At 45.1% G+C, this 20,340-nt stretch overlaps 1 protein-coding gene across 4 annotated transcripts in view; it reads right to left on the bottom strand.

Moving 5' to 3' along the window:
• The window catches only part of SSH2 (slingshot protein phosphatase 2), a 137,367-nt gene that overhangs the window by 45,714 nt on the left and 71,313 nt on the right, over window positions 1-20,340 (bottom strand). The window lies entirely within an intron of this gene.

Genomic DNA, 20,340 nt, shown 5'->3' on the forward strand with positions numbered 1-20,340 from the left:
ATTCTGCACTTCTGCAACTTGAGAAACAGCATGGGGGAAAACCAAACCAAGCGTGGGAACCGAGCTCCGACTCACAGATGTTTGACGCAAACTGCTTTTTTAGCAACATCTGCACTAGTACAAAGCTTGAAAACAAAGGAGTTGTCAACAGGCATTTCCTCTGCTGGGAGGTGGGGCTCTCTCCAGGGAGTGAGCGGTGATGAAACAGGCAGACACCACACACTCCAGCGGTGTATACATGGTGGAACAGCATCGCCTGCCCCCTACTCCACCTCAGTGAAGTCCTTTTCTACCTCGACATCTTGGCTAACATGGAGGGTATCTGCAGAAGCTGCTCATGGGCCACCAGGCACTCACATACCCTAGTGATGAGATGCCGTACGAACCGGAATGGACTGGAAGGGCTCGGCTGGTTTGCGTTAGATTCCCCCTGCAGACCAAAGAACGTTTACAGCAGGAGCAGCCTAGGAGAACTCTCCTCTCATGCATATGTAACAACCCTCCCCAGACAGGGAAAGCGACTGGCCCAAGATCATGATGCAAGCCAACGGCAGAGCTGGTGACAGAAGCTAGGAGCCCTCATTCCCAGGCTTGGGCTTGCACAATTAGCTCGTTCTTAGCCATCTCCTGGGTCTACAGCTGACAAATCCAATACATCACATATCCCTGAGTTCGTTGGCGTCTGTCCTTCGCTTCCCTTTTGCGAGCGTGATTGGCTCTGCTGTTTTTCAAAACACAGTCATTGTGAAAAGTGCAGCGCCAACGCTCCCTCCAGCAATCCCTCTCATGAGAGGGAAGCGAAGGGCAGATGTCAAACGGAATCGAGGCCATTAAGTCCTCGGAGGAAATGCTACCAGCCTTCTGGGCCCATCGCCAGAGCAGCAGGGCTGGTGCAGGCCATGCCAATGAATCACCAGCCACAGGGGCCCTACAACGGGAGCTGGATATTTACCCCTCATGCTCCAGTCCCCCACGGAGCAGTGCACAAGCCCAGTGGTGATGAGTTCTCTGGGGAACCCAGGTGTCTTTCCTTGTATCCTGGCTCTGGCTGGGCCACATGGCAGATCCCTCATACTCCATGTTTAACAGGAAAGCCAGGTTATTCCCGAACTCCCTCTGTGCTGACACAGATCCGCTCCAGACAAGCTGCTCTCTCTTTTCCACAGGACTCAGTCCCCCATCATGTACAGGCCAGAGAAGTTTTGGGGAGAGGGATCAAGTGACTCTGGAGGGGCCGAGTTCGACACAACACTGCAGCTGCAGAGAACAGGAGAAGCTACACCGGAGGCTAAGCAAAGGGCTCTCATCTCATCAGCACTATCAGAGCTGCTGCCAACAAGGGTGTGTGTGGCAACACCCTTCATTGTTCTACAGCCAATACTTCAGCCCACGCAGACGCAACAGGTCTCAGCACTGTCCTGCGGACAGCCGCAGCACCCGGCGCATTCCTCCTCCTTTTCACAGTGCCCTGAAATCAGCTGGGTCGCAAGCATGCAGACCCCCGTCAGGTTCATTCCCTTGCAGGCACACATGGAACGTATTCATTAAAGGAACAATAAAGATGGCTTCTTTTAAAACCAGACTCCAGAGAAAGGAGTCAAACTCACTGTCAAATTTCAGCAGCTAGTGCAGATGACGTCAAAGCCTGTACACTTCCCCTTTACCTTGCCTGCCCTCTCCAAGGCTCTTATGAACGAACGAGCCCAGCAATACACCGCCCGCCCCTCCTAGCTCAAGGAAGCCACATAGCAAGTCCCTTCACGTGGGCACAGATTCCTGCTTTGACTCTACAAGGCAGAGAAAAGGTCTGTAAGCCCAAACTCAAAAAAAAAATACAGCTCGCCCACCCTAAATATCTAGAGACATAATGCACTGATCCCCAAGCTGGTGTACAAGAGCTCACTCCTGAACTGGTGGCCAGCAGCTGAGCTGCAATCACATTGAGAAACTTATGGATTTTACATGCGATTCTGCCTCACATCCTCTCACTATCAAACCGTCTGTTGCGTTTCCTGTCAGCCAATGACCTCAAGGTCAAAGAGGAGCAGCTGAGAAAGCTAACAAACTTCCTGACTCTCTCTCACACATTTCCCATGTAGCTCATGGCTTGGCAAGAAGCACTCTAGGAAAAGCCAGGGTTAATACCTTGAACCAGAATTGTGACTGTTGTTTTAGGTGAAATTAGCACCTTGATTATCCTCTTGTCACGGGGGACTTGATGTAAATTCAGATAACAGAATCTCCAATGTAATTAATACATTTCAGGGGATGCGACCTTGCCGTGTATAATAGGCGGTTTTGTCCAATTCTGCTGTGACATGGTATGAAGTAGAGTATTCAGTAGGCGGCAATATAAGCAACAGGTAATTCAGAAGATGGATGCAAGCTCCCAGAGAGACCAGGCCTGTGCTACAGACTATTCTGGTAGAACTACATTGCTCAGGGGTGTGAAAAACCCATCAACGCAGCTACCACCTCTCCGGGAGGTGGGTTAACTATGCCAATAGGAAACATTCTCCGGTCAGCGTCGGAGCATCCTCACTTGCGCCGATGCAGCGTTTTACGTGTAAGCTCAATCTGTGGGAAGGCCGACAGGATTCCTTACACAGTGCAAACAACTAGCCATAATAACAACAAAGAAAGGTTTTGGGTTCATAATATTAAAGCCTAAGAGAACCTGGCTTCAAGATAGCAACAATCACATAACTCTGGTCAAAAGTCACTTAATTTGCTTCAGTTTACCCATCTGGAAAATTGAAACCAGTTGTCTGTAAAGTGCCTTGAAAGGCTTGAGAGAGGCACAAAAGCATTGCTCTGACAGCACTCCCAACTCAAATGATTCTTTAGAAAAAGCAATATACAGCTGACACTGAGAAACTCTGGTATTAAATATTTACAGCAGATGTACAATACCATGCATTTTTTAAAGTAGTGATACGTACTGGAAATGAGGAAGCAAAAGGCGCTTGGTTTATACGATACCATCTCCAAAGACTCTTAGGTCTCCAAGTCAAGAGATTCCCAGACTAAATCCCTACATGATATATTCTTCTAGCTCTATATATTGTTTAAATATCTATGGACTTCTAATATACATACTCAGCCTTGCTAAGCAGAAAAGTTATACCCAAGGGAGTGCTTCTAAGAGTTATTACCATATGCTCCATGCTTATTTAAATACTTGGTTATGTCCAAGACTAGCTGGCTTTCATTCTCTAAGCAAAGAGATAAGATGTCCCTTCGGTGAGAGTTTGAATGCACTTTAACCAACTTGGAAAAATCTCAAACAGCAGAATTTATTCTTCATGTCAAGGATCAAAAAAGGCTAAACAAACTGCCAGTTTAGTTTTCTTAAAATTAATCCCCATTTTACAATGTATCTTCTCCCTTTCAGGATTAATACAGACAGTCCTGGAGGGCATTCTTTGAATTGTATCTTCATTTCCCTAGTCACTAAAGGTTGAAAGCACAGCTTCCCCACGCAAAGTTTGTTAAAGTTTAACCATCCCTGAGCAGTTTGGTACAATACCTCTGACCAAAACCCATTACTATCACCTCTGCTCCAAATACATTTAATTTTTAAAAATTTGGGCACAAACTTCTCTCTACAAGCGTGTAGCTGCGTGAGATTCCCGGCTCCCCCAGACCTAACCACGTTTGGTCTGGCTAGCAGAGCCCCATAACTTTAAACAAAAGAGACACTGTCGCTTTAAATATTATTGTAACAGAAGTCAAGTGAGACACACTGAGGTCAACATACTGTCCCTCTCCATATTAGTTCAGTCCAGGGCCATCTATATTTAGCCAAAGCATGCTCAACATGACAAGGATGGGAAAAGAACGGAGACCACTGACTCTCCTGAATCAGAGTACTGGCTGCATCCCCTGTGAAAGGGATGATCTGGACATCAGCAAAGCAAGCCCACACAATCCTCCCCTTGCTGGCACAGAGCTGTATTTGTATCTTGTCTTGATTCACACCCTCCCTAAAATCTACACTAGTCCCTAACCCTACCGCACACAAATCTGGCCTTGCACCAACCGATACCGTTCAATGGGTGTGATTCAGAACAGGCAGGTTGAGGATCACCGGGACAGTGACAGCTGCTTGAGTCAGAGTTGAAACGTTCAGTCTGTTGGGAACGCAAATAAAGAAGTTTACTGCCTGGGCACCCCTGCTGCACTGGTAGCGGCTTTGGTTACAGCTGCCAGACTGAGTGCTAACAAAGATGTGAGTTGGACGATGCTAGGCAGCAGCAAGGAAAACCAATACGGATGTGGGTCCAAGGAATAAAGTACAGTGATGTTGGTTTTGGGTTATTTGAATTTAAAAGGGAATCTTGTAAACGCTGCATTTGGGGCCAGTGCAGACCAGACACGCAGCTGAGATGCAGTAGAGGTAGCCTTGTCTGAACTGTTCCCGCCCTTTCACCTTAACTAGCTGCAGCAACAATGGGAGCTCAAGCATGGGTAAGGTCCAGGCAGCCACCAGCACCGTGAACACGGTCATGTAGACCTCCTTCAGCAGGTACGGACAGCATGGTGCTTGTGTTCGTGACCACCTGGCGGTCCATCTGTATGAGTGCTCTCACCATCGCTAACACGGGTGCAACTGACCCAGTGGCAGCAATGGTGGGAAAGTTTAGGGGACAGGGAAGCTACTGCACCTTGAGGAAGTGCTATGCCAGAGCCCCAACATGAATTCCCTGAGCTGCTGGGAACGCGGGATGGATTGTAGGAACGACATTTTGCAATGCAGCTGCTGGGAAGACAGGCTGCCTCGGATTACGGCCTCCAAAGAACCTTGCTGGTAAAAACAGAAGTCATGGAGTACTGTAAAAAGGTCACAAAAGTCTGTCCATCTCCATTCAAAGTGACCAAAGTTGCAATTTTAAGGCTTTCCTTTGCAGTGAAGAGAAGCAGACGCTTAGTTACATTTCTAGGATTTTTTGGGGGGGGGCGGGGGGGGGGGAAGGAGGAGAGAAAGCGTGTGAGTGTGAGTATGTGTATGTGTAGAAGAGGCTCATGTATTCCGATTCATGAAGTAGCAGGAATTTCATTGTTCAGTGGTTTACCTGTTGCAACGTTTATACTCCCACTACATTTTCCGTTCTCCACATCCAGCTGGTGCTCACCTGGCCCTACAGCTGAGGCAACCTTTCCCACGGAAACAAGTCAGTTTGGAACTTAACAGCCCATCTGATTACCAAACATGGAACTACTGATAATTAATATTAATTTACAGTAGATTAAAAAAAGGTGTTAAACAGATTTTCAGGGAGAACGGTCATTTGCCAGACTTCTCTCAGCAGCTCCTGGTTCGAAACTGGGAGTCACCAGGACCTTTGAATGGTCTGGTGATGTAGCCTGTAACCAAGTTACTGGTTTGTTCACCTTCTACGCTGTCATGGAGGGTACTCCAGCTTTGCAAATCTGAGAGTGACTTCACTTTGTGCAACAGCAGATTCCAGTGAAGGGAAACACTTCAAACAAAAATGTTTCTCTTTTAATGTGATTAAAAATAATGCCCTGAAATTATCATTAATTAGCAAAGACAAAACAAAGGAAGACTTTCCTTTATTAATGAAGCAAACATTTATTTTATATGTGAAATCCCTACACGGAGACTGTCACTTCACTTTGGTGTCTTAAATTGAAAGACAGCATTTCCTTTGTATTCTTTAGGTCAACACATCTGACCTTTCTGTGTCAAGCAGCAACACGGGTTTATTGTGGATTTAGGAGAGTCTTTGCTCAGTAATTTGTCACTTTCAAATACTAATAGTTTAATCTATTGGATCACGATCAAAAAATAAAAACTAGCCAGGACATTAAAAATCAATGTTCACTGGACTGCCAAAGAGTAGAAAGCAGTAGAGAAAAGGGACTGATAAGCTGTATTTGATAGTACATTGCTATTATTAGGTAGGCAGGTCACTTCTGTTCCCAAAGACCTCATCCCAAGGACTTCTCTGCCCTAAGGAAGTTCGTAAGAATTTTCTCTGCATAGTTCCATGGTGCCAGATGCAGCACAGAGAGGTGGGAAGGATTTTTTAGCTACTGCGGTGTCTAACTGCACTCTGCGTACAAGCAGCGGGCACCACTGGCAACAGCACATCATATCATTAGGGTAGCTAAGCCCGCCAACATTCTCCCAGTGTAGACGCACCCTGTGTGATAACTATTAGGATCCAGAAATCCGTGAGTAAACCTCCCAGTCAGAGGCTGAGATGTACCAGAGATCTGTTTTAAAATGCAAATTCAGCATTGCTTCCCATGCCCCTCCAAGTCTGCATGGCAAGTTTTTCTTGGCAGCGATATTGCCAATTTTCTCTTGGCTCCTTGGCTAGGGATCAACTTACCAAGACTACTTCATTCCCGAAATAACTTCCATCACTCACTCACCACGCACCCTTTAAACCAAAGCTGACATACTGTGGGGTGAATCGCATCGCTGCTGTATTTCGAGTCTCATTAAAGGAGGCTCATGCTGGGATTAGAAAGGGGCTGGAAGGAAGAGGGGATTTCTCCAGAAGAGAAAATGAGGGACCTTCGCCTGGCTCCCAAGCATTGGCCAATGGGTGTGATAAAGATTTAAACTAAAGAAAGTCATTTGCCACAAGGAGGCAAAACAACAAGCATTCCTGTGATTTTCCCCAGAATGCAAAAGAGAAATCCAATGTCTCCCCCCGCCAAAGATGTAAATAAAGAATCCAGAGAGGGACCTGGGTAATTGTTAGACACTCCCCTGCAGTTCTATATTCACAATGCCATGGCACAGCTGTAAACTAACTTACTGTTGTGGTCCCCCATAGAATCATCGAAAAGCATGGCTGGAAGAGACTTTAAGATGCCATCAAGTCCAGGCCCTGTGCTGAGGCAGGACCACCTAAACCTAGCCCATCCCTGACAGGAGTTTGTCAGACCTGTTTTTAAAAACCTCCGGCGACGGGATTCCATGACCTCCCTTGGCAGCCTGTTCCAGAGCTTCACTACCCTGAGAGTTAGAAAGTATTTTCCTAATATCTAACCCAAAGCTCCCTTGTGACAGATTAAGCCCATTACTTCTTGTCCTACCATCAGTGGACACAGAGAACAATTGATCACTGTCCTCTTTATAGTAGCCCTTAGCATATTTGAAGACTTATCAGATCCTCCCTCAGTCTTCTTGTCTCAAGACTAAACATGCCAAGTTTTTAACCTTTCATCATAGGTCAGGGTTTCTAAAGCTTTTATCATTTTTGTTGCTCTCCTCCGGACTCTCTCCAATTTGTCTACATCTTTCCTAAAGTGTGGTGCTCAGAACTGTACACAGTGCTCCTGCTGAGGCCTCACCAGTGCTGAGTAGAGCAGGACAGTTATCTCCTGGATCTTACTTATGCCATGCCTGTTAATACACCCCCAGAATGATATCTGCCTTTTTCGCAGCTGCATTACATTGACTCCTATTCAATGTGTGATCCACTATAACCCCCAGATCCTTTTTAGCAGTACTGCTGCCTGGCCAGTTATTCCCCATTTTATAGTGGTGCATTTGATTTTTCGCTCCTATGTGAAGCACTTTGCACTTGTCCTTATTGAAGTTCATCTTGTTGAATTCAGACCAATTCTCCAATTTGCCAAGGTTGTTCTGAATTCTAACCCTGCCCTCAAAAGTGCTTGCAACCACTCTTAGCTTACCCAAGTCATTAATGAAAACACTGCCAAGTACCAGACCCAGGACTGACCTCTGCGGTAGCCCACAAAATACGCCCTCTCAGTGTGACAGTGAACCACTGGTAAGTACTCACGGAGTATGTTTTTTCAACCAGTTGAGCACCTACCATTCCATTTAGACCCCATTTCCTTAGTCCCCATGACACTCCAGTTAAGGCAGTGGTGCACAAACTTTTCCAGTCACGCCCCCCCTTGCTATTAACAGAATCTGTCCAGGCCCCCCCCCCATTACTACACAGCCAAGGCTTCTTCAGCAGCAGAGCTTGGGCTGGGGTCAGAGCTGGGCTAGGGTTAGAGGGGGAATGACGGCTGAGCTGAGGCGGAGTGGAGCTGGGTCTGCGAGTGGAGTGGGGTTGGCAGGGGATCTCGCCTGGAGGCAGAGCAGGACTGGGGTTGAATGGGGATGGTGGAGAAGCTGGTCTGGTGGGTGAAGTGGGGCTGGAATCATGGTGCTCCCTCTCCGCCCCCCAAGAGATCTGGTCTGGGCCCTGCACCCCACAGTTTGGGGACCACTGAGTTAAGGACACATCAGCACTTTGATTACAAACCCAGTTTTAGGCGTTTCTAGCTCAGCTTAAAAAAACCCCACAATACAGCAAAGCTTAGCTGACAAGGCCTCAGTCATGAAACACTTAACACACATTTTAAGTCTTTTAAAAAGCCTTTGACAAAATCCCTCACCAAAGCCTCTTAAGCAACCCAAACAGTCATGGGATAAACGGGAAGGTCCTCTCATGGATCAGTAACTGGTTAAAAGATAGGAAATAAATGGTAAGTATGGTCAGTTTTCACATAGCAGGGTCCCCCAAGGATTGGTATTGGGACCTGTACTGTTCAACATATTCATAAATGATCTGGAAAAAGGGGGTGAACAGTGAGGTGGCAAAATTTGCGTATGATACAAAATTACTGAAGATAGTTGAGTCCAAAGTTCACAGCAAAGAGTTACAAAAGGATCTCTCAAAACTGGGTGACTGGGCAACAAAATGGCAGATGAAATTCAATGTTGGTAAGTGTAAAGTAACACACATTGAAAAAATAATCCCAACTATACATACAAAATAAGATCTAAATTTGCTGCTACCACTCAGGAAAGATCTTGCAGTCATTGTGGAGAGTTCTCTGAAAACATCCACTCAATGTGCAGCGGCAGTCAAAAAAAAGTGAACAGAATGTTAGGAACTATTAGGAAAGGGATAGATAATAAGACAGAAAATAATATAATGACACCATATAAATCCAGGGTTTGCCCACATCTTGAATACGGAGTGCAGTTCTAGGAGCCGCCGCCCCTCTATATATACACAAGAACAAAAGGTGCAGAGAAGGGCAACAAAAATGACCAGGGGTATGGAATAGCTTCTAGATAAGGAAAGATTGACAAGACTGGGACTGTTCATCTTAGAAAAGAGATGACTAAGAGGGGGGATATGATAGAGATAAAATCATGAATGGTGTGGAGAAGGTGAAGAGGATAATATTATTTCTCCCTTCATATAACACAAGAACCAGGAGTCACCTGATCAAATTAATAAGCAGCAGGTTTAAAACAAATGTAAGGAAGTATTTCTTCACACAACGCACAGTCAACCTGCGGAACTCATTGGCAGGGGATGTTGTGATGGCCAAAACTATAACTGGATTCAAAAAAGAACTAAACTGGTTCCTGAAGGATAGGTGCATCAGTGGCTATCTGCAAAGATGGTCAGAGATGCCACTGCATGCTCCCTTTGGTTGTCTCTAAGCCTGACTGCCAGAAGCTGGGACTGGATGACAGGCGATGGATCACTCGATAATTGCCCTGTTCTCTTCATTCCCTCCAAAGTATCTGGCACCAACCACCGCTGGAAGACAGGACACTGGAAAAGGCTCATTAGTCTGATCCAGAATAACCACTCTTATCTAAGTTTTATGTTACAAGAGTGCTCAGAACTCTGAATTTACAGATTTCCCGATGTTTGTACACCCCCACAAAGCTCAGATGGTAACTTCTGACTTAGGTGCTCTTTGTCTTTTTGAGAAATACAAGGACTTGAGTGAAGAACATTTGAAAATTAGCTATCAGACAGACTCATTTCAAACCACACATTAGAAGTGGAAGGATCAATACAATACTGGATGCAGCTGTGTACTACAGACCTGAAGAGAGCCTCTCTCCCCACCTAGCAGGAACAGAGCGTGCCATTAGGAACAGGTCTCCTAAGCAGAAATTCAATTGATTTGAAGCCCCTGTAGACCCATGCAACACGTTTTATAATCTGACACAAGGAGGAAATTAAAGAAATTACTATTGCAATCATGAAATGCTACCAAGAGCTCGGCAATTCAAAGTGAAAACTTGCCCCCTACCCATTGCTAACTTTGGTGTACCTTTCCTTCCAAAGACCCCACCGCCTGATGCAAATTGCTTGGCTTCTTTAACAATCTTGACATTTAAAGAGATATTTTAGCAATACACACCAACACATCTAGACACGCACTTGTCGTACATACTAATAGACAATTCACAGCACATACTCACTCTCTGCTTGCATTACCCCCCTAATTAGTGAAGTACATGAGTCTGCATATTCTCAATTTGCTTTCTTGTTTTCCCCATTGCAGAGAAGTGGTAGGAGGGTTAAAGGCGATACTAACAAATGATTTGTTTCCATCACATCTAATTGGTTTTCAATCCTGAAACACACAGAGGAACCCAGAAGTTCTGATTCATCTTTGTTTTCAGATTTTCCCACCTGCTCTCTCATACCAAGAAGGGCAGCAACCCATGCCAGCTAAACAGCCATTTGGGTGCACTCATCACCCCACAATCATGTTTAATTAGCTCAACTACTTTTAAAGAGGGTTTTTTTCCCCTTCCATCATAAAGCCTGGGACTGGCGAAGGGATTAGTTTAATTCTGACCACTCCTGAAAACTGGGCCAACAAATAGCTACTCCTGCTTGTTACTTGCCCATTGAATTTCACAGAGTGCAACTGTTTTGTTTTTCAATGATGATAGGGCAAAGGTGACTCTCGTTTTTGCAAAGTCGGAATGATCTACCCCAGTCCCATCTGACCCAAAAATAGTCTCACTGGCTCCCCTGAGACTCCAGCAGTGTTTTACAGTTAGACTACTCACATCAATGCATTGGTGAGCTGCTACATATTCAAGGTGAACATGGACAGTGCACGATATAATCTAAGGAGACATGATGTCTTTTTGAACTTCATGTAGTCTGCTCTCCTCTCAAGCAATATTTACAATTGCTATGTGTCAGCGGGTGGAACTCACCCTTGTGGCGCCTCCTGCTGGTCGTCCTTGGAAATTAGCTCACCAGCCTCCAGAGCGTCCTCTGCAGGCCGGTGTCCCGCCTGTCACTGGCCCCCATGTCCCTCCCGGACCCGGTGCCCTTGCCTTGGGTGCTGCCCCCCTAACAGTACCCCCACTCTCTGGGTCTCCCCACCCAGGGGAACCCTCACCCACTATCCCCACCTCGCCTCAGTCTTTGGCTACTGACCAGTCACTCTCTAGTCCCCGCTCACTGAGGCTGACTGCAGTACATAAGCCACTTATCACAGGCAAGGGGGGGTTTGGACCTGCTGCCTCTGCCTACCTGTGGGGCCTGTTTAGGCCCCGCACAAGGCCCTGCAGCCTGGGGGATTTCCAGGCGGGAGCTCCCCAGCACCTCTTACCTTCCCCCAGCATACCCCACCTCAGGTTCCCAGGTATGCTCCCCAGCAGCCAGGCCCTTCTCCCTCTAAAGGCAGAGAGAGAGGCCACTCCTGGCTGCCCTGGCCTTCTTATACAGGCCAGCTGCAGCCTGACTGGGGCGTGGCCCAGCTGAGGCCACTTCCCCAATCAGCCCAACTTCTAGCCCACAGCCCCAGCCCTCTCCAAGGGCTGGCTTTTCAGCCCTTCAGGGCAGAAGCAGGTGACCACCCTGCTACACTATGCAAAAACCAGAAGGCTTATACAAATCTGATCACTGAAAAGTATGCATCCGATGAAGTGAGCTGTAGCTCACGAATGCTTATGCTCAAATAAATTGGTTAGCCTCTAAGGTGCCACAAGTCCTCCTGTTCTTTTTGCGAATACAGACTAACACGGCTGCTACTCTGAAAACTGAAAAGAGTGTTCTACTTAGAAATAATTTTGTACATACACTGAACACACCTCATATTTCTTTTCCCATTTCTTTTCCCACAAAGAGCCTTGGTAGTAAAGATGGGCACTTGCTCCTCTAAGAGCTTATTTTCTACTGCTAATTCCCCATCAGAGATCAGCCTTCTGGTGTGACCAATAGTTCCACAGCAAACAACTATGATGTAAGAAGATGGCGGCGACATCATATGATGAACAGTAGGCTCAGATGGACTCAAGCAAAGATGCTCTATTCAACTTGCAATATTAAAAAAGGAAGATACAGGAGAGTTTGTGTGTGATAGTACAGAAGGATTTCTAAATAGAATATTTTACAAAAAGTCTGCAACAGGATGACCTGATGTGGAGCTTTCAAGACACCTGAATACTTAAGTACAGACAATAGCTTTAGGTGTGACCGAAGGTCTGCAAAGCTTTGTAAATATAAGGTTTTGGAGGTGTCACAGCAATCTAGCAATCTCAGCTCTCAGAACGCCCTGAGGCTGCGCTGGATCAAAAGATGACGCTGAACTTAATTTGACTTGTCTTCTTCCCACAAGCCATGTCACAAACTTTAAAACAGAGGGATAGGCAGATATGCTGTATTTGCACTTAAAAAAGAAATGTCTGCCTCGAGTTTTAGCCAAGTGTAAACAAAACCCAGAAAAGAGAAGGGTTACTGGGGAGATCAGAGACCAGAAGCACACGATGATGGGACAACACGGATCGTATCAAACCATCATTACAAAATACATATGCAAATGCACGGTTTTCAACATTGACTACTCAAAGGACACAAACATTTGCTTAGAGAAAGAATAAATGATTTGTGGGTTTAGCCTACTAGGCAACTAGAGAGGTTTCAAGAGAAAGCACAAATCTTAACTGGTTAATAACCATCATAAATAAATGAACGTGCCACATGCATTCAGATACTCTGGTGATGAGGATCAGCTAAGTGCCTGCACAGACAGAAAGATGCACTGAAGTAGGAGAATGTTGCTGTTAGACACTTCGAAAACTAAACCAATTCATTACTTTCTTATGTCAAGATTATTAGTTCACACACGTGCCCTACCTCAGAGAATGCTACTGAATTTCCTAGAAATGTACTTTCACCACTGTGCCATCTTAGTTAGCCCTCCACATTTCACAAGGAGATATAGACACACACACACGATCTGCTAAGTGCTGCAACGTTCGTTTCTTGAATTCAAAACTTACAAATGAAAGAGTGCAGATCCTGTGCTGGGATCTTAGAGACTGGGCCCCTTTACTGCTCCCAATTCGAATGAACCTCTCAGGTGCAATACAAATTCAGAGATTTTAAGGCCAGAAGGGATCATTAGATCATCCAGTCTGAGCTCCTTGATAAGGCAGGACAGAATTTCACCCACTTACCTGTTTATTCAGCCCAGTAACGTGTGTTTGACTAAAGTAAAACAACAAACAAAATAGGATGTACTTCCCAATAATCGCTCCCTGACCAGCGAAACTGTTTTCTGGACTTGGTTACGCCTTTCCTATGCTCTTTATTCCTAATATAAAACCTCTACTTTGGAACTGAGGAGTTGCTCTACACCAGAGCAGATCAGTGGTCCAACCAGTTCCATCTCCCCTAGCTCATCCCAGCGCTGCCAGCACCAGCTACTCCAAAGGTAAAGCACAATGAATAAACTGCCCAGAGAGTACGTTCTGGTTAGTGACTGGCTTATGACATGAAAGTTTCTCTCTCTCATGAAATGTTTTTTTAATCCTACATGATAACTGGGTGTTTTTATTAGACTCCAAGACCAACTATTCCCAGTTAGCTGTAATTGTTGAATGAAAGCTACAGTACCTATGCGTGTACACACACACACACACAGTGCAAAGCTGCCTTTAAACAAACAAATTATGCCATGTTATGACAATAATAAGCCCACAAAAGAAAGGAAATTCAAAGTTAAGGGTGCAGGGTTGACTTAATACCTCTGTGTGGAAAGAGGGTTTTCTGAATATCAGGCTGACTTCACATAAGATTCTGGTTGAAGATGGAATGTCAGACAACTCTGAATTTCTGACTTTGCTCAATGCATAGGTAAGGTGGGGAATGGCCTGCTGAACTAGTTTTAAACCAGTTCAGGTGAATATGGTTCACATGCTGTTGGGTCAGGCCAGCGTGGACGGACAATAACTCTTTCATAACTACCATAGGATAGGACACAGGATTCTGAACTAACTGACTCTGTTCAGATTGGCCAGATAATCAGCATTTCAACAAAATTAGTCTGAAATTGTTTAAATCCCTTCCAGGAAATACTATTTTAGCCTGAGGTTCTATAATAAAGGTCCAAAGAGGTGCAGTGCTGGGATAGAAGCAGGCAGCCTAAATATTAGCTGGCCCCAAAGGGCCATTCTCTATTGATGGGCTCTTGTCTCTAGAGAAGCAGGGCTAGAATGATAATCTCTACAAGAAAACCAAGTTTTCCTTGGGAGTGAACATTTACACAGCAGCCCCAACAGACCCCAGCATCTCAGAAGCAACTGGCATGGTTCATAGCCCTTCCAAATGTGAATCTGGCTGGGCAGCTAAATATTTAAAGCTAACTATTTACTGCTTGAAAATTAGTTACCCCAGGATCACGGATTTCTCGCTCAAGTCTTGATCCTATTTCAGGGACCCCTTCTGCCTCCCAATGTAAGAACGGCCATAATGGGTCAGACCAATGGTTCATCTAGCCCAGTATCCACTCTCTGACAGTGTCCCACAAAAGATCAGTGAAATTTAAATACACTTCACCTCCAGGAAAATAGACAGGAAGTCCAAGCAGGAAGGCTAGACATGGATAACATCGCCTCTGCCCGGGTTAATGATCAACAGAGTTCTCAGCAGTGTGCTAAAACACACCTATGCAAACGCACTGAGGTAATCGGAAAAAAATATCATGGGGAGAAACACTGGGGAGTGACAGGCCTTTCCCATGCTCTATTTGACACATTAGGATGAGTGAAAAAGGAAGGAAAAAAGGGAAGAAATTTCACTCAGCTCAGCTGGTATAATCAGAAACAGGCTGATCATTCTAAGATGCTAGGTAGAGAGCAGCATGGAAATGATGCTCAGTTCACAACTTCTTGCCATGGAGGATGGAGCAGAGAATTATATTGTTGCCCAAGCATCCAGAGAAATATAGTTTGCATGCCAGGAAAGTAATATCGATATTCAGTGCTGATCAAAAGTCTCTACTGAGCTTTTAAATGGGAAAAGATCTAACCAGTCTATTTTGGATTTTCAAACATCCAAAACTACAAGTGACCCTTAGTTCACAAAATGAATTCAACTGCAGTTGAAAGCAGCAATTTGAGCTACTCCGTGGAACTCCCTTTCCCTTGAATCTCCATTTGTCTGCAGCTCCCTCTTTAAATCCGAGGTGTCAGCAATTCTCACTATAATGGTAAAATATTTACAAAGATAGAAAAGCAATTAAAGATCTTCAATAGAACTCCACATTTCCTGAGATACAGAAAAGCCTCCAGGATACAGAAAAGCAGCATCCACCTATTTCATGGCTGAACACATGCCTCAACACAAGGAATTACACTGAAGATTAAACTTTACACTACAAAGTTAGATTTCTAGATAAAGGCTTCCTCTCAAGGCAATGGGGAAAGAAAATGAACACAGGATAGGGCCTAAAGTGAGGAGTGGATAGGAAGAAATGAGTCAATAAAATGAGTATTAATTACATTGTGTACAAAATCAAAAGCCCTATTAACAATTTGTAACATCCCTTGTATGTTACACAAATTCTGAAGGAAGCTGGTTACTTTTAAGCGGTAGCACTATCCTGTGTATTCCAATTCTGCAAAGACACTTCATGACTAGGTTTAACCCTTTGCTGAAAGGAATTCTACCGAGAGTTTTAGTTGCCTTTTTCTTTTAAAGCAGAGGTTCTCAACCTGCAGCCCAATCAGCGCACAGCTGTGGCCCATGTGACATCCTCAGGGCCATACAGGTAGTATACATATTGTGTTGGATGTGGCCCACATATCACAGAGAGCTGTATATGCGGCCCACAATGGTAAACAGGTTGAGAACCATACTGTAAAGGATTCCAAAACTCACATAAAACATTTTTGGAGAAACTGGTAGTTCTACATTCCTCCTTTTAGTCTGAAACACAGTCTCTTCAACACAGAGAGTTTAGCTCCCACAACTGGGAACAGGCCAGCATTGAAAATAAAAGTATCATTGAAGATCTTTCTCAGTTTACAAAATAGCAAATACAACATATGTATAAATATTTCCGTATTGTTAAAATGCTTTTATTAGCGCTCTAGCTAGTACTCGTGTCCCCCCTTACCATAGTATCTGGGTAAGGTTTAATCTTTGTCACAGACCCCATGAGGTGGGAAAGTGCTCTTAAGCCAATTTTGCAGATGGAGAACTGAGGCACAAAGACGAAGGGACAGATTTTCAAAGATACTCAGTTGTCCAAAGCTACAGCTAGGCTCCAAATGGGATTTTCAAAAGCACCCAAGTGCCAAGGGGAGTTAGATGCATCGATAGGCATCTAAATACCTTTGACAATCTGGCCCTAAGTACTTGCCACAGGAAGTCTGTGGTAGAGCAGGGAACACCCTGACCACTGGACCAGACTTCCTCTCTAAAAAAACAGAAGGCAGAGAAAGAGACTTGGCAGTAAAATTAAGGACAGTTTGCTACCTTCTCAGGGCTGAGTAACATATTTCAAGGACTAATACATGGAATAAGATACCAAAACCTTGTGATTAACCCTAAAGAATGAGGGCAGACAGCAAGTAGAGTGGAGACTGACTTGTGGAGATTACTGTAGGTGTCTTCAGGTAAAAATTCTTGGGCATTTACAGGTCCACCTCATCTACCTTGATCTTTCCAATATCTGCTGTGACCACTGGTTGAAATTTTAGGTCCTATACAGGAAAAAGCTAATAACTAAATGTTCCTCCCACTGAGTTCAACAGGAGTAGCAGCTGGCCCAAAATCAAGATACAGTTTTAATGGTGGTATTTTGATAAACAAAAGAGTCTCTTAAATGTTGATTTTAACCTTGTGAATGAGAGATATTCAAGGTCTAGTCCAGCTGACTAAACCACCAACTCAGAGCCTGAACACAGGAATCATTTTTTTGCTGATGCCTGAAAGTCAGGGCCAATTCGCTAACTGCATCTACTTACGAATACACTCATGTAAACGTTCCTGGCATTAGCAATCCAGGTGCTGTCTTTACCATTCCACACAGAGAACAATGTTTTGGTGCAGCAAAACCTTGACGTCTGATTTTGCAGGTAATTGTACAAGGATCTGTGATCTCTAACTGAATTCCTGATTTGCAAAGCAAAACATTTTAATGTAAGAACAATCAGCTGAAAAAACTCCCACTATCCAATCACAAAAACCACACCATTGTTCCCAGTTTAAAACCCTGTCCCAGATAAATGTGCTAATCCAACACTGGGCCCTAGATGAAGGGCCACAAACTCTTTAATGCCGGTTAATCTCAATTTACAGAAGGCTGAGGACAGAGCAAGCTCATCTGATAACTGAGTTATCACCAACTCCAGGAAAGGAAAGAGTTCGATCCTTCCAAGCAAACTGCAATTGCAGCTGCTCCTGGACACAGCACCCTTGGGCGATCAGACCCTCAGAGACAGGAAAAGTTGAGTTCTCCTTCCCCTCGGCACCATTTTTGCATGCCTCTCTCCATAGATAGTTTCAGATTGTGGGTTAAATATTTGAGTAATGTATATAAATCAAACACATCTATAACCATTGAAATTGTTACCTAGCTACCTAACATAAGCAAGACATTATAAAGCAAATGTTTCAGCAAATACCAGCATTTATCCTGATACAGAAAAACAAAAACAACAACAAAAACCCAACACATTTGCTGCCTCAGATCCCCCAAAGCAGACACTATTTACACAGAGACCTTGGATACACTGTTAGATTCCCACATTCACAGACACAAATGGGAGAGCTGTGATGTTTACAGGCAAAGTTATCAATTAAACAGAATAACTAATTACAAACATGTCAGGTCAAGGATGGAAGGCTTAGAAGGACCTCATTAAACAGACGAAGCTAACAAATACATAGCACCAATTGTTTAGTCTTAAACACAAGGGAGATGCAACAGTGGCCAGTGACCAATTTCTATGACAAATCTAAGAGAGAATACTCATCAAGCTATATCTCAAATGCAAAGTGTCCAGATTTCTGGTGGAAGCTCTTCACAATAGGAACACTGCACCAGCTGGGTTCATGCCAACATTTTATCTAACTATTCTCAAGCTTGTCTTGGTCTCTTCAGAAGATAAAACAGCAGCTGATTTCTTGAAAGAACCACCATGCATGATTATACCACTACCAGTGTCTACCTTGAGACTTGATCCTCCCCTACTACCAACTCCCCCAAAGCCACTATTATTTATTAATTAATAATGCCTATTTGTAGGTGCATTTAAATCAGTGTGTACCGCTGGAGGGACTGGTTATTCAAGAAGCTTAGCAATGGGACATGGAGCCTTTCAGTTTGAAGCTGGCCAAAACTGGTAGTGACTTGTAATCCCTATCCACCCACGGCTCTTCAACCATAGCACCATCTACTGCTGCAATGGACAAATCTTGCTGCTTAGGGCAGTACACAAGCTAGACTCCAGCTTATGCATTCGAAAAAGAGAGCAGGGGATCTTCAGAGAGGAGGACAGCACGTGCAAGGGTTGACAGTTCGTATCCCCGCACAACTTGCTAGCCATTGGAAAGCAGAGTTTTGGATGGTGCCACTCCATTTTTTGTAGCATCGGTTGTCCATTATCCTGAACAGAAAGGAGCTAGGACACTGACTATGAATGGATGAAGATTTGGAACAGAAATCGGAGGGGGACACCAAAACATTTACCAAAACCCCAGGTTGTCACAGTGTTGCCATGCATTCCCTTAACTTTATGTATGTTGATGGACTCCTAGCATTAACCAAGTAAGAGTCTGTACTATCAGCATGCAACTAAGAGTTTATCCCAAAGTTTCAAGCTTCCAGGCTGTCCTTGCAGAAAACAGAAGAGCAGCTGCAGCCTGGCAACAAAAGTACGCAATCCCTCCTCCCGCTCCTCAACCCACACTTTATAAGAGAACACTCTCGGGTCTCAGAGCCTGGGGCGGTGTGGGGGAGAAGAAAGTTTACAGAAAGCTGAAATTGGAGGTTGATAAATTGTTGCAGCATGGTAGAAGATAGTAATGAAAAGGCTAATTTGCTGACTGAAAATCCTCTGTGGCTATTTTCATAGCATTCCCCGATATCTGATACCCAAGCCTGAAGTACTACAGGAATTTCAGTCTCAGACTTTAAGAGGACAACTCCTTTCTAAAGCCTCTGCTGATACAGGCAAAGACTTTCACCAGTGACTAGTGATTTTGGATGTCCATGTTATAAAGAATCTGATCTTCAGAAAAAGCTGAACACCTACCCTCTGAAAAACCCGGGAGCTTGAGGGAATCTCAAGTTGGGCACCAAAACAGGAGCTACTCAAAGTCACTTGTGAAAAGCTTGGCCATGGTGTAGACTAGACTCCCCATTGCCCTGGATTACTGGCCCTACGTTAAAGGGGAAGTCAGAATTACTAACCAGAAAAGATGCTTAAAAGAAAAAAGCCATTAAGACAAAAACTGTAGGAGTATTTTCTTGCAAACTGTAGAAGACCCTAATCCAAAAGGCAAAGTGAAGAATTCTCCTCCCACCCCACCCCAGGCAGCTGTCCTGCTGTTCCCAAAGACAAACAACATTCTGCATTTCTGACCAAGCCCCCCCCCAACCACATGATTCAACCCATCTTTGTGCTCCTGGGCAAGTGTTTCATCAGCTCAGTTCCTGGAAGGGCAGATACTGTGAGAACACCGAGTCTCCTCCAGCCGGGAAGCGACACAGGCTGAGTCTGATTAAGAAATTCAGCTAAAGAAGGGTAGATTTTCCCTCCCCGCCCCAGACTCCTCCGTCCTCGAGCCGGATCGCCTGCCTGCTGGGGCTGGCATGGATTTAGCAGCAAGTTAAAGAGCTAGCAGCACAAACAAGCGATAACCCCCTGCTGCCGTTCCCGGCCCAGCCACTGGGCCGCCTCTCCCGAGGGCTCACAGCTGCTGCCTTGCGAGCGGGACAGACTTTCCCTGGCAGCTGAGGCTTGCGGGCAGCCCACGCTCGGTTCAGTGTCACAGTGCAAAACTCTGCCGGCCGGAGCATTACCCGATTACTACCACCCCCCCCGGCGACTGGGGCATGGCTCCCCCCGTGCATTACTACCACCACCACCCCCGGCGACTGGGGCATGGCTCCCTCCGTGCATTACCCCCCCCGCATTACTACCACCCCCCCCGGCGACTGGAGCATGGCTCCCCCCGTGCATTACTACCACCCCCCCCCCGGCGACTGGGGCATGGCTTCCTCCCCCCCGGCGACTGGGGCATGGCTCCCTCCGTGCATTACTAC

This window comes from Caretta caretta, chromosome 17 (assembly GCF_965140235.1).
Source record: "Caretta caretta isolate rCarCar2 chromosome 17, rCarCar1.hap1, whole genome shotgun sequence".
In the NCBI taxonomy this organism is placed as follows: Eukaryota; Metazoa; Chordata; order Testudines; family Cheloniidae; genus Caretta; species Caretta caretta.